Source organism: Geotrypetes seraphini, chromosome 8 (assembly GCF_902459505.1).
Source record: "Geotrypetes seraphini chromosome 8, aGeoSer1.1, whole genome shotgun sequence".
Lineage (NCBI taxonomy): Eukaryota > Metazoa > Chordata > Amphibia > Gymnophiona > Dermophiidae > Geotrypetes > Geotrypetes seraphini.
Window position 1 is genome coordinate 47454823 of NC_047091.1, and position 13405 is coordinate 47468227.

Genomic DNA, 13405 nt, shown 5'->3' on the forward strand with positions numbered 1-13405 from the left:
CCAGGTACACGACGTCCAAGGACTCTCCTGAGTCTAGTCTTCTTGTTACCCAGTCAAAGAAGCTTATTAGATTGGACTGGCATGACCTACCCTTGGTGAATCCATGTTGGCTGGGATCCCGGAGATTACCCTCGTTCAGGATCGTATCTAATTTGTACTTAATTAGTGTTTCCATGAGTTTGCACACTATTGAGGTGAGGCTTACCGGTCTATAGTTCGCAGCCTCAGCCTTGCAACCCTTTTTATGTAGAGGAACGACGTTGGCTGTTTTCCAGTCCAACGGAACTTTCCCCGTACTTAGTGAGAGATTGAAGAGCACCGCCAACAGTTCTGCCAGGACATCTCTCAATTCTCTGAGCACTCTTGGGTGTAAATTGTCCGGTCCCATGGCCTTGTTTACCTTTAGCCTTGGTCCCCGCAGCCACCGCCCGCCCGTAGCATTTAGCCAGCTCCCTCCCTCCACCTCACCTTAAATTTCGAGTTTTCCGGCTTCCTTTTTTCCGAGCCGCACGTGTTCAAAAATCCGTGCACGCGCGGCTGCGCGAGTCAATCAATCTTCTCCTCTGACGCAACCGGAAACAGGAAGTTGCAGGAGAGGAGAAGTTTGATTGACTCGCGCAGCCGCGCGTGCACGGATTTTTGAACACGTGCGGCTCGGAAAAAAGGAAGCCGGAAAACTCGAAATTTAAGGTGAGGTGGAGGGAGGGAGCGGGCTAAATGCACGGCTTTTTGAACGCGTGCGGCTAGGGAAAAAGGAAGCCGGCAAACTCGGAACGAATATAAGGTGAGGTGGAGGGAGGGTGGGGGCTGCTGGACCATTCTTCATTACTTTGCCATACTAATTCCATTCTGTGTTAGGTGCCACGGACTCAGATTCGAGTCCTAGCGATGATGAGTTAAAGATCCCAAAAGAAGCCAACTTCTAAATCCAGTGATTAGAGCTACACTACACTCCTTGTGACCCTGGGCAAGTCACTTAATCCCTATTGCTTCTGACACAATGGGCAGTTCCAAAGACCAAGACTGGCCAGTGTCAAAGACAGGATGCTGAGCTTGATAGACCCTTAGTCTCCACTGTTTTTAGTGATCAACAAAGTTCTATGTTTCTATAATCACCCTAATTCTGTTATCATTGGACTAGATATTCAAAATGATTTAAATGGCCAGGACAGGCTCCTGGCTGTTCAAATCATCTGTCCAGGGCTAACTAGGCATTTTCAATCTTCATGTTCAGCCCAAATGGTGTCACACAATTCAGCAAAAATACCCAATGTTGTTCCTCATAATTTAAATATTGCTCATAGAAGGAACAACATTGGGTATTTTTGCAAATGGAAGTTGGAGGGTTAATTCCCTTGAAACAGCCAATTGAGTGAAACATGAATTCATGCTGGGACACAAGATAGGTTGAATTTGTTTTGAATTTAAAAAGAAAAATGATCAATGAAGAATACTATAATGGCAAGAAAATATAATGATAAAACAGCAACTAATTTTGCCTATTTTTATATATTAAAAAAGTACTACATAAGGTGAATGTCCATATTGCTGTCTGTTCTGCTGAGCACTGGCATTGAAACAGCAAAATGCATTTATTGCATACTTGTCCTCTGTCGCAAACATTATGGTGGTATATTAGTTGTGTTAATAAAAATTTATAAACAAAGCCCTGCCAGCTGAACATCTCTTTCTCTAGTTCAGCAGCAGGAACTTTGATTTATAAGAATGGAATACGCTAAATATTAGAGTACTAAGGCTTATATGGATGCTGCGGGGACGGTGACGGGGCGGTGAATGGGATGGCAGTGGCGGTGACGGGGCGGTGAAAGGGATGGCAGTGACGGTGACGGGGCGGTGAATGGAATGGCGGTGACGGGGCGGTGCAGAGGATGGTGGGCCGGGGACGGGGCGGTGACGGGGACAGATTTTTTCCCCGTGTCATTCTCTACTTTGTATCTTTGAGTCTTCCACTGAATCATCCAGTCCTAGACAGAGTCTAAATCCCTGGGCCTAACCCCTGAGCCCTGCAGTCTTAGAACTGACAGGCTCTGTATCCCTTTGCCCCTCCCCTTAACCCTCCACTTATGGAGGTTACAGGGTCTATATATCTGTGCCCATCTTCTGAACCCTCCATTCCTAGGGGTGACAGGCTGTGTCTTCTTGTGCCCATCCCTTGAGCCCTCCAGCCTTGATGTGCAAGCTCTATAGCTCAGTGCCTGTTTGATACTCAGGAAATTTGATTTGGTCTGATCAGAGATTAGTAGGCACAGAAGTTAAGGGGGAGAACGGGCTGACTAAACTCTGTCTTTGGCCCACCCATCTTCCACTGCTGATCTATTCATATTTCACATTCTTTATCAAACAATAATGCAGTTTCTATCCTTCTGTGTCTCTAAATTGATTTGCTGGATCATTATGGTTTTCACATTCTCTGCTATTGTCTCTCTTTTGGGGTTTTGTCTTTTTCTGTAACATCTCCTTTGTTCCTTCAGCAGCAGACATTGTAATGCTTTCTTTCTTTTCTCCCTTTCAGTCCACATTTGCTCTTATTATTCTTCTGCCTACTCTCCTATCCCTTTTCCTCCTCCACTCTCCTATGCTTTGTCCTCCAAAATCTCTGTTCTTCTATATTACATCTCTGGATTTCTTGCCCTAGCTCAACCAAGATCTCTGTCTCTCTCTCTCACCTTTCTACATGTCATGGTTACTTTATCCCTTTCTATCTTCCTCTCCATTCTGGGTTTTTGTTCTCTCTCTCTTACTCATCTTCCCCCATACTTCCTATTATTTCCCTTCAAAGTGGATCCTTTCTCACTTACTCTCTTCTTTTTCATCTCTTGTTCCTTTCCCTCTCCCATTGCTAGTCTTTCTTTCTCTTTTATTTTTCTTTCCCCCAGTTTTCGCACTCACTATTCTCATTCTCTAATGCCTATCTCCAGGCTCCATGTTCTACATTCATGATTTCTAAATCCACACTCTCACCCCTATCTAAATTTCAGAATCCTTTCTCTTTTCTTTTCCTCCAATCTCCAAGTCCTCTGTTTCTTCTGCTCAAATCCCAGTCCAAGATCTCCCTCCCAATCTCTGACTCCCCACCTTCCCCTTCCTATCTACCCCTCAAGAATTTCAAGCATGACTTTTCTTGTCCTTCTCTCTCACACTGTTCCCTCTGAGCAGGGGGCCTCCTATCGCAATGCTGCCAGTGGGTGGTGATGTTTCAGTATTATCCTTTCAATCACTAGGGACAGGCATGTTCCTTGGAGTCCTGTAGAGTTTTCCTGTCCCACACTGTTGAAAAAATAATAGTGAAACAGCACCCCCCACTGGCAGAACTATAAGTGGAGGACCCTGCTAAGCTTAGAAGAAAGAATGCTCTATCTCTGAACTCCCCACTGCATATCCTAACATAAGAACATAAGCATCGCCTCTGCGAAGTCAGACCATAGGTCCATCGTGCCCAGCAGTCTGCTCCCGCGGCGGCCCCCCAGGTCAATCACCTGTAAGTGATCCTTTACTAAGATATCTTATCCTGTATATTACCCCTCTAATTATACCCTTCAATCCCCTTTCCTTCAGGAACTTGTCCAATCCCTTTTTGAAACCTAAAATCGTACTCTGCTCTACCACCTCCTGTGGAAGCGCATTCCAGGTATCCACCACCCTCTGAGTGAAGAAGAACTTCCTAGCATTTGTTCTGAATCTATCTCCCTTCAATTTTTTTGAATGCCCTCTTGTTTTTGTTGCCCCCGCCAGTCTGAAGAATCTGTCCCTTTCTACCTTCTCTATACCCTGCAGGATCTTGTAAGTTTCTATCATGTCCCCTCTAAGTCTCCGCTTTTCCAGGGAAAAGAGCCCCAGCCTCTCCAGCCTCTCAGCATATGAAAGGTTTTCCATGCCCTTTATCATTCTTGTTGCTCTTCTCTGGACCCTCTCGAGTGTTGCCATATCCTTCTTAAGGTACGGCGACCAGAACTGAACGCAGTGTTCCAGATGCAGGTGCACCATCGCCCAGTATAGCGGCAGGATAACTTCTTTGGTTCTGATTGTGATTCCCTTTTTGATAATGCCCAGCATTCTGTTCGCCTTCTTTGAGGCCGCTGCGCATTGTGCTTCTGGCTTCATTGTTTTGCCCACCAAAACCCCCAAGTCCTTTTCAAGGTTGCTTACCCCAATACCATCCCTCCCATCGTGTAGTTGTACATCGGGTTTCCTTTCCCTATGTGCAAGACTCTGCATTTCTCTACATTGAAGCTCATTTGCCATTTATTTGCCCATTCACTCAGTTTGTTCAGGTCCCTTTGTAATTCTTTACATTCCTCGACAGTTCTAACCCTACTGGAGAGTTTTGTGTCGTCCGCGAATTTGATAACTTCGCACTTTGTCCCTACTTCCAGGGACATAGTGCGAAGTTATTAAATTCCTGTTCTAGTAGTGGCAGCATTCCTCTTTCTGGTGACTCTGTTGTTCACTAATGTATTGTTTGAACCATATGGTGCTCTGTAGCTACAGAATGTGGCATGGTTGAAGCAACTGATCTTCAGTGAATCAAGTAACTATGTGGAGCAAGAGAAGATCTAATGCCAACCAGATTGCAAGCAATGTGCAGAAGTATGGAAAGGGAGAGGTAAGGGAGACAGGAAATCTGGAATGCCAGGAGGAAAGAATGGGAAGCTGTCACATTTCAAATAGTGCATGGGACCGCTATAGGAGATCCTGATATCCTGCCTGAAGAGTCAGAGATTCTTTGAAACCTGGAGAGTTCCCAGTTATATCTTTTTGGATCCAGGGACCTATCCCTTTTTGCAAAGCAGAATCTATGATTATCCAAGTCAGAGTTAAAATACCCATTTAGCAGATTGACTTGTTAATTAATTCTCCAAGACTTCAGACTTCAATGGGAGGTAATTACCTGACACTACTTTGTTATTAATTACAGATAAAACTATTCTGAAAGAGCTTAAGAAACTTAAGAGCTGCAGAGTTCCACAGAGGATGTAAGAAGTGGAAAATTAATTATAGTGGAGAGGCAGAGGGCACAGGCAGCCAGTGCAAGCACACTGCTGGGGTCACAGTGTAACAAGTCTGCAAGGAGAAGCTGTGTCATCCCTGTTTCTTTTTCAAGGAAATGTAGGAACTTCAGGTATGTAAAACCAGGACTGACTTTATTCAACCTTGTTGATCTACAGCCATGAAAGGTAAGAAAGACAACGTTGCTATGAGTAAGAACAATTTGCACTGGGCCCGAGTTAAAAATATAGTATGACACAGGAAAAAAAACCCCAATAAAAGTATAAATAATTTATTGATAATATTTTTAAAAATCTCCCAAGATTAAAAGAAAGTCACAATGTACGGTGATGAAGAGTGGGACTCAACACGGTCCGTGTTTTCCATGCGGAGTGTTTGGAGTCTCTTACACCATCTCCAGCCTGCACAATGTGGGAGCGCCTAGGGTGCATGCATGTTTGTGAGGGGGATGGAGAGCAATTGCTGTTGCTCCTGCTTAGCTTCAATGCTGCCTGCACCCGCAAAGCCATATGGCATTTCTTGAGTTTTTGAGTGAAATTTGTACATTTCTTAGCGTCTTTTCAAGCCCTCGTGTTCTTGGTCACGAGCCTGGAGATTGACATCTTCACCCCTGAGGAAGGCTTTCATTAGAAGCCGAAACACGGACCGTGTTGGGTCCAGCAGCAAAGGCAAAGGACTTTATAATTATACATTATACATTACCCACTTGTTTTCTTGCTTTGGAGTATCCAAGGTGGGGTTGTTGAGAATGGGCTGGGATGGTTTAGATAAGCTGGAGTGAGCTTTGACGGAGACTGCAGTAGATGCACAGCTCGGGGTTTTTGGCCCAGAAATAGCTAAGAAAAAGAACAATTTAAATTAAATCATTAAATTATAGACGTGTATGTTTGGGCAGACTGGATGGACCATTCGGGGCTTATCTGCCATCATTTACTTTGCTACTATCATTTGCTATGTTCTCCCTATTTTTTGTGGATTGTATTGCCATTAGCACATGGCCATTTTTTTTTTTTTTTTTCTGTGAGGCTCGGGGCACTTATCATCATCTATTTTGTAGGTGGTAAGGGCCCCTGTGTTATTTGTTATCTAGTCAGAGTGCGGTAATGTAGCTTCACTAACTGGTTAGAACAGGAATTCCCACTTTCTGCCCCTGATATGTCCCCCCCCAAAAAAATAATTAGCACACAGCACGCACACATCCTAATCTAATGCACACATCCCAAATCTATCCTGTACTAGGCTCTTTTTTAATTTTTTTTGCTATGTTGGCTCATGTTAGCATTTACCGTAATGCAGCTTAGTAAAAGAGTCCCTTAATTAGACAGATAGCGAGTGAGTTAATTAGTTAGTCTGGATTTGGCTCATCCTTTTTTTTTTAGTTGTAGCTCAAGGTGGAGGGCTCACAATCTGTGCTGTCCAGAATGCAGTCTGAATATAGCCATGATCTGGATAGTTGCGATGCAGTCCGCTCTACCAAGATTTTCAGTGCCGCTTGCTATCCCAATAGTGACACTGAATATCCATCATTATTTAAATGCTGTTGCCATTCAAAAGAATCTCTGACAGTGGAGTTTAAATATTGAGCAGACTGTCTTTAATTTCAGGATAGTATCTCGATCACTGTCAGGGTACCAGTTGATCCACATGATTAGTTTGCTGTACCTCACAAACAAACGATGACCTGTTTACTCCAAACCCTGTGGCATGCTCTTACAAACATTAATCCACCAACCCGCGAAAGCTTCTTCAATCAGTTCACCAAAACCTGTTTCCCTATTACTCTTAAAGAAGAACGGCTCTTTTTAAAATTTCAATCATGCTGTTACTTCTGGTATATGTACATTTTCAGCGCCTGAAGGATCAGTCATAGGGTATTTTCATTCCCAGAGAGAGTCGCTGGCATCTCTTCTGACTGCCAGAGCTGTCCATTGGAAATCTAGAGAGAGGTATAGGAAAATGTAACCCTAAGTTGGCAGCACTGAAAAAACTACACACACACGCATACACTCATGCACAGACATGCACACGCACACACAGGAACATACACAAGAATGCACACATACACAAACATATATATACATACTCATATACACATGCACAGACATGCACATGCACACACTGGAACATATACAAACATGCACACGTACACAAACATATACATACATACTCATATACACATGCTGGAACATACACAAACATGCACACATACACAAACATATATACACACATACACTCATATACACTTGCACAGACATGCACACACAGGAACACACAAACATACACATATACACAAACATATACACACACACTCATACAAATGCACACGCAGAAACACACACACAAGCTTGCACACAAACATAAACACTTATACACACATGTGCAAACATGTACACACAGGAACACACACAAACATATACATATATACTCATACACACATGCACACACAGGAACATACACAAACATGCACACACATACACAAACATATGCACACACACTCATACACACATGCATGTACATGCACACACAGGAACACACACACACAAACATTTATACATATACTGTACACACACACATGCACAGACAAGCACTTGCAGGCACACACACAAACATATGATATGTTAAGTCTTGTGCATCAAAAAAGTTTGGGATTCCGAGGAATCTAAGGATTTTGGATGAAATTTGTGACACCAGGTTTGCTTAATTTTGCCTGTTGCTTCCTATTTTTGATTTGGTCTGATTTCTATTACCCCAATATTGACTGGATAAATATCACATCAGAAAATGGTAGAGAAATAAAGCTGTTAGATGTAAACATGACTGCTTCACGGAGCAGCTGATTCAGGAACTGACAAAAAGGAGAGCTATTTTACACCTAGATCTTAGTGGCATGCAAGACTTCACGTGAGAAGTAATGGTGTTGGCTTGGTTTCAATGATCAAATCTGAGTTAAAAACTGAAATGAAGTCACTGGGCGAATCTACTATGTCAGCATTTAACTTTTGAAAAGGCAACTATGTTAAAATGAGGAATACAGTTTTTTAAAAAGTTTGAAGGAGCAGCTCCAAAATAAGACTTTAAGGAGAGTACGGTAGTTATCAAGTTGCCTTATGACTGTAACATGCATTATTTGTCCCTTAATGCATATTAAAGAGCACTAATGCAAGTTATATTACCGTAACACATGGTATTTAAGTTGCAGAGAGTTACACTTAAATGAGATGCCAAACATTGAAATTGATGTAAAACAGCTCATTAGTATACAAATGTAATAATATAGCTTGCAGTGAACACCGCATGCCATGTTATTACCAGAAAAACAATCCAGCAAAAAGCTGCAATTATTTTACCACTCAAGAGTATCTGGCTGCACAACCATGGCCTGATGCTCAGCAAGATGACTCTAGGGAGAGAGGCAGAGTCCTAAAAAGGTCCCTTCCGCAGCCCTGACATCAGGGCTGACTGCCGGATATGCCAGGGTTGGAGCCCTGGTTGCTGGAGGCCTGTCTGGAGGAGCCATTTGGGGTGAACCAAGCTCTTGGATCCACAGAAGAGTGACCCTGGGCGATGAGCTGGGCGAGAAGGTTGGCATGGATGGCCTGCATGTACTCGTGAGCACACCAGGTGATGGCTTGCTCAGTGACCAGGAAGGTGAGGCACTCACGTGTGGCTCTTGCCTCCCCGGCAAGGACCTCCAGAGTCATCCTCACAGATGACACCACTTCTTGTAGCCCCGCAACCTCTGCCCTGAGCAGGCTCTGCTCCTGGTCGATGCTGTTGCCAACATCCACTATTCGCTGGCCTTCCAGCTCAGGGAGGGGACCAAGATGTCGAGGCAGGACTTGATGGTTCCCCAGCTCATCACCATCACTCTCCACTTCTTCTTCCTTCTCCAGGTACTCCAGCTCATCTCCCACATACCCCTCCTCAGCCACTTCCCCCTCCGCTGCTGTGCTCTGGTGAGGGAGGAAGGATTGGTGCTGCTGCTGCTCCTGCAGCAGCTGATGTGGGAAGAGGAGGGGCTGCTCGAGATGTTCCTAGCTGCCCTCCCTCCTCCTCCCCTTCTTCCCTAGCAGTAGCTAGAGGCTCAGACGCATGCTGATCATCGGCAAGAAGGGAGAAAACGAGACATCAGTATGGATAGACATGTCAGGCAGCAGAAACACGGTCGACATAGCTGCAATTTAACAGACACTATTTCCTTTCTAGTTTCAAATGTAATGTTTATTAATAGCTTGATATACTGCCTATTGTCATAGCGTCTAAGTAATTTACAATATAAGTAAATGGGGAGAAAATGAAATCTAGAGGGAGGAAAGGGGGTTGAAGATAAGATAAAGAACATAATAAAATAACAGGAGAGGAGGGAAGAGAAGAAAGGGAAGTGGGGATTGTCTATAGATTGTCCAGGCTCCCAAAATGTCGTGGATAAAGGTCTAACTGAAAGTATCTGAAAGTATCTCTAAATAAGAAGGCTTTTAGGTCAGTTTTAACTTTTGCAAGTATGACCTATAGGGGTTCTAGGTTGCTCTCTCCCCTGTCAGCCCCCCTCCCTGCCCTGTCCTCGTACCTCCTCTGCCAATCCCTGGTGGTCCAGAGGTGCAGCAGGCAGGAGCTTTCCGCGCTCCTACTCTGTTGCTAACCAGGTCGGTGGTGGCTGCCGTGAGATCGGATTTCTTCAGCCACTGAGCAGCACCGAGCAGGAGTGCGCTTTGGCGCTGCTGCTCGGCGCTGAGTGCCTTCTTGACTGGCTCCCACGAATTCTCATGAGAATATATGGTAAACTTCTATCTAAAGCAAAAAAAAAAAAATAAATCGATCATGTATCTCCGCTTTTGATTGCTGCTCATTGTCAGCCAATTACTCACCGACTGACATACAAAATTTTGCTTCATACTTTTAAAATCAGGCAGGAACATTCTCCAGCGTTTATTGACAGATTACTTCTTCCATACAATCCTTCATGAACGCAGAGCTCTAGTCAACAAACTCTTCTCACTGTACCCTCAGTTTGTCATATTATTTACGATACCACTCACAAATCTATTTTTTCAGTTACAGCCCCTCCATTATGGAATGCTCTGCCTTCCTATCATTGTCTCGAGACTCCACTGGCTAGGTTTAAATCTATCCTTAAAGCCTTTTTCTTCAAAGATGCTTATGAAGCATAAGAATAAGAAACTATTTTTATTAAGGCGTACTTTCTTTTGACTTAAATAAAGATGGGATTTATTCTAAGCCTAGATAAGGATTGGTTTCTTTTAGATTTATACCCTATTCTCTTTTGTAATCTACCTTTGTTCTCTTTTCTAATGACATATTGTATTTCTGTCCCATGTTCCTTGTGTATCATATTGTTTGTCTTTTTGCTAATCCCTGTACTTTACTTTTTAAAATGTATTTATAATGTAAACCTCTCAGACATTTGATGTGCAGTATATCAAGATTTAAATAAACTTGGAAACCATCCCTTGTAATAGCATGACAGTCTGGCTCAGAACCTGACCCTTGTCTCCCTTCCACTCTGTCCACTAAACATAATCATACAGAGGAGCCATGGGCAGCCAGAGAAACGCACACAGGAACATATGTAACCAAATGTCAAACTTTAATTTTGAAACTTTTTTATATAAAACAAGAAAAATATCAAAAATAACATCTAGGAGGAGGAATAACTAGGGACACAATAAAAATGGGGAAGGGCTAAACAACATTCGGGAGGGGAGAGGGCTCCCAAGAGTTGCTGGAGCTGCCTCAGGAGGTATGGAGGCAGACTAATAGCTGTAGAAGAGGTCTGGCCCTTGGCTATGAACATGACCATAGGCAACAAATATGCACCCTTCACCATGCTCTAGCTTCTCCATGCGTTCTTCTAAAGGTTTCCAACGTCATCCCCAATCCTCTTCAATAGACTGAATTCCCGGGACATGCACAGCCCTGGCACTGGAGAGGGTGGGGAAGGAGAAAGGAGGCCATGGACCTCTTCTAGAGAGCTTAAAAGCACCTCCTGAGGTTAGTTCAGCTGCTTCTGGAGGGGCACATGGAGTCCATGAGGGGCGGGTGAGTGGGGAGGGGAAGAGGTTGGGTGTGGTCAGGAGAGGTAACTTGGGGTGCAGGATGGGTGGATGAGTAGGGGGGAAAGAGGCTGGGTGCAGCCAAAGGAGGTCTCCCTTCTCTTCTCCTTCTTCCTCCTCCTCCTTCTCTTTCCCTTTTTCATCTTCTTCCTCTAACTCTTTTTCCTCCTCCATCATCTCCTCCTCCTCCTTTGCAACCTGGCCAGCGCTTTCAGCTGCACGTCCAGAGGGTGTTAAAGGTGGTGCCTGAACTAGACAGGAGGAAAAAAGGCATAGGTTACAGTCAGATACTCTTTTACCCACACATGTGACCATGACATATTCAGAGAGGCACACAGTCACCTGAGAGTTGACTGTGGGGTTTAGGAACCAGCCATTGTGTTAGGCTTTAGTAGCTTGCATAGAAGACTGGAAGGTGGCGAATGTTACGCCAATCTTCAAGAACGGTTTGAGGGGTGATCCGGGAAACTACTGACCGGGGAGTCTGACCTCGGTACCGGGAAAGATGGTAGCGGCACTGATAAAGGACCGCATTATTGAGCACCTTGAAAGACACGATCTGATGAGGACCTCCAGCATGGCTTCAGCAAAGGAAGATCTTGCTTGATGAACTTGCTGCACTTCTTCAAGGGAGTAAACAAGCAGATAGATAAGGGTGACTCAGTCGACATTGTATATCTGGATTTTCAGAAGGCGTTCGACAAGGTTCCACATGAACGACTACTTCGAAAAATTGCGAGCCATGGAATCAAGGGTGAAATACTCACGTGGATTAAAAACTGGCTGGCGGATAGGAAACAGAGAGTGAGGGTAAATGGACAATATTAGGACTGGAAAAGCATCACCAGTGCAGTGCCTCAGGGTTCAGTGCTTGGACCCATGCTCTTCAACATATTTATAAACGATCTAGAAATTGGAACGATGAGTGAGGTGATTAAATTTGCAGACGATACAAAGTTATTCAGAGTAGTGAAGACGCAGGAGGATTGCGAAGATCTGTAACGTGACATAAACACGCTCGAGAGATGGGCCACGACATGGCAAATGAGGTTAAACATGGATAAGTGTCATGCATGTCGGTAACAAAAATTTTATACATGGATACAGAATGTTCGGGACAGTACTTGGAGAGACTCTCCAGGAAAGAGACTTGGGAGTACTGGTCGACAAGTCGATGAAGGCGTCCACGCAATGTGTGGTGGTGGCGGCGGCGAAAAGGGTGAACAGAATGCTAGGAATGATTAAGAAGGGGATCATGAACAGATCGGAGAAGGTTATCATGCCACTGTACCGGGCCATGGTACGCCCTCAACTGGAATACTGCGTCCAGCACTGGTCGCCGTATATGAAGAAGGACATGGTACTACTCGAAAGATCCAGAGAAGAGCAACTAAAATGGTAAAGGGGCTAGAGGAGCTGCTGTACAGCGAGAGATTAGAGAAACTGGGCCTCTTCTTCCTTGAAAAGAGGAGACTGAGAGGACATGATAGAAACATTCAAGATACTGAAGGGAATAGACTTAGTAGATAAAGACAGGTTGTTCACCCTATCCAAGGTAGGGAGAATGAGAGGGCACTCTCTAAAGTTAAAAGAGGATAGATTCATTACAAACGTAAGGAAGTTCTTCTTTACCCGGAGGGTGGTGGAGAAATGGAATGCACTTCCGGAGGGGAACACACCCTCCAGGGATTCAAGACAACGTTAGAAAAGTTCCTGCTGAACCAGAATGTACGCAGGTAGGGCTCTGGTAGGGCACTGGTCTTTGACCTGGGGGCCGCCGCGGGAGCGGATTGCTGGGCACGATGGACCACTGGTCTGACCTTGCAGCGGCAATTCTTATGTTTTTATGATGTGAAGAGGGTCTTTGAGATGAATTCATTTCTCACCTCCCTAGGCACGCACAGTGGCGTAGTAAGGGTGAGAGGCGCCCAGGGCAGTGGCACCTCTCCCCCACCATCATCTCTGCCCCCCCCCCCCACTGTATGCAAACCCACCCCCACTATGTGTACTCCCCCTGCCACATGCTCGATCCTCCTCCCTTCCAATTCCCTGTACCTTTTTAACTTTTCCAGAGCGAGCAGCATTCCCATGTCGGTGTCGGCTTTGATGTCGCTTCTAAGCACAAGTCCTGGAAGTGATGTCAAAGAGAGTGCCAATGCGGGCAGCAACCCCACGCCAGGGAAGTAAAAAGAGTTATGAGGGAAGGCAAGGGATGCACACGTGCGGCAAGGAGAGGGGGTGCAGAGAGGAGGAGGGATGCCACACCCTCAGCAAGACTGCAACTGGGGCGGATCGCCCCCCCCCTC

At 44.8% G+C, this 13405-nt stretch overlaps 1 long non-coding RNA gene across 1 annotated transcript in view; it reads left to right on the forward strand.

Annotated features, from left to right (window-relative positions):
- The first annotated feature begins 4971 nt into the window (after nt 1-4971).
- The window catches only part of LOC117366186, a 181009-nt gene continuing 172575 nt past the window's right edge, over nt 4972-13405 (forward strand). Inside the window, exon 1 of the long non-coding RNA XR_004540507.1 lies at nt 4972-5140. This is a non-coding gene — a long non-coding RNA (uncharacterized LOC117366186). The remainder of the gene's footprint in view (nt 5141-13405) is intronic.